General features: G+C 43.7%; 1 protein-coding gene across 1 annotated transcript in view; it reads right to left on the reverse strand.

Annotated features, from left to right (window-relative positions):
• The window catches only part of EGR_10327 (hypothetical protein), a gene marked incomplete at both ends in the record, with an annotated part of 9151 nt that overhangs the window by 2865 nt on the left and 4984 nt on the right, over positions 1-1302 (reverse strand). The window lies entirely within an intron of this gene.

The raw sequence follows: 1302 nt of genomic DNA on the forward strand, positions 1-1302 counted from the left end.
GGATGCGATGAAGTGGGTGACACCGCGAATTTAACTATCGCTATTTGAGCAAACGCATGCCAAGATGGTATATATTATCCTACAAACGACACTTCCACGTGCATTCTGTGTCAATGCACCGGTTTGTTTGGCAGGACTATTACAGAACTGCCCAATGACTGCGATTGTTCCTTTATATCTCATTTTGTTTTCACCGGTGCGGAGATGTTGATCGCGTCGGAGTTAGTTGGCGCAGGTGCTAGATGTGTTGAGCTGAATGTTGAATTCTACCGTGGAAAACGGAGACAAATGAGCGACGTGGTGTACTGGCCCTATTGTCAGCGAATCTGCAAAGGATATGTATATCGTTGAGGCTGTGGTGATAATAAAATGCATTTTCGCTGAAATTGTTGGAATTCTACAAAGAGTGGCACGGCTCAGCGCGGTGTGATGATCCTGCTTTCGTAGCGTCGCAGGCAGGAAGGACCAGTCATCAATGCGGATGAGGAATGCGGATACATGTAGTGGGAAACTTGCCATATTATAAGTGCACGTGACTCTATATATGTTTGCATGGTATTATGTTATGTGTTTTCTATGCATCCACTTGGATGCTGTCTGTCCCCTCGCACTTTATGTCGAATGTGAAGTAAAGTCTATGCTTGTGCTCCCACTGCCACTTTTGGTTGTTAAAGTGCTTTCACTCAGCACTGGTGCATATTAAATGTTGCTAGAATTGATTCCTTGCTCATGTCATTGACCGGATTTAACGATATTTTTAATACACCGTGCCTCTTGTTTGCCTTTTTTGTTGGAAGAAAGAACTGGCATGTATGCGCCCATTATTTGCGTTGTTATTCTTGTCCTAGCTGATTGGGAAAGGCTATGCTCAGCAGGTAGTTGATGCACTAGAAACTGATGGATGCATCAAGTGACTTCATTCAGTGAAATCACTTGCGATGGGGAATCTGGTTATTACTTTGCGTCTTTTATGCTTTTGCCAATTTGAAGAAAGCCTTCATCTTCAACTTCTTCGTCTCATAGTTTGCACGCCACTTCGGATCCTGGACAACTTTATTCAATCGCTGGGCAATTTTGTTAGTTGCTTCGCCAAATGTTGCTTTGCTGATAAAGCATGTAAGAATGAGGGGAACCCCGTTGTGTGAATCTGACTCCATTTAGGGCTCTGCATGTAACTCATCAAAGTGTGTACATTGGTTTCCATCAGGAGAAGCCTCATGGGATGATTGTCTCCTAGATGCTCGTAAATGGTAGTGGAAGGTGACACATAGGCAAGGGAATGTGCATAGTGTAATTTACCCG

This window comes from Echinococcus granulosus (genome assembly GCF_000524195.1).
Source record: "Echinococcus granulosus chromosome Unknown EG_S00209, whole genome shotgun sequence".
Lineage (NCBI taxonomy): Eukaryota > Metazoa > Platyhelminthes > Cestoda > Cyclophyllidea > Taeniidae > Echinococcus > Echinococcus granulosus.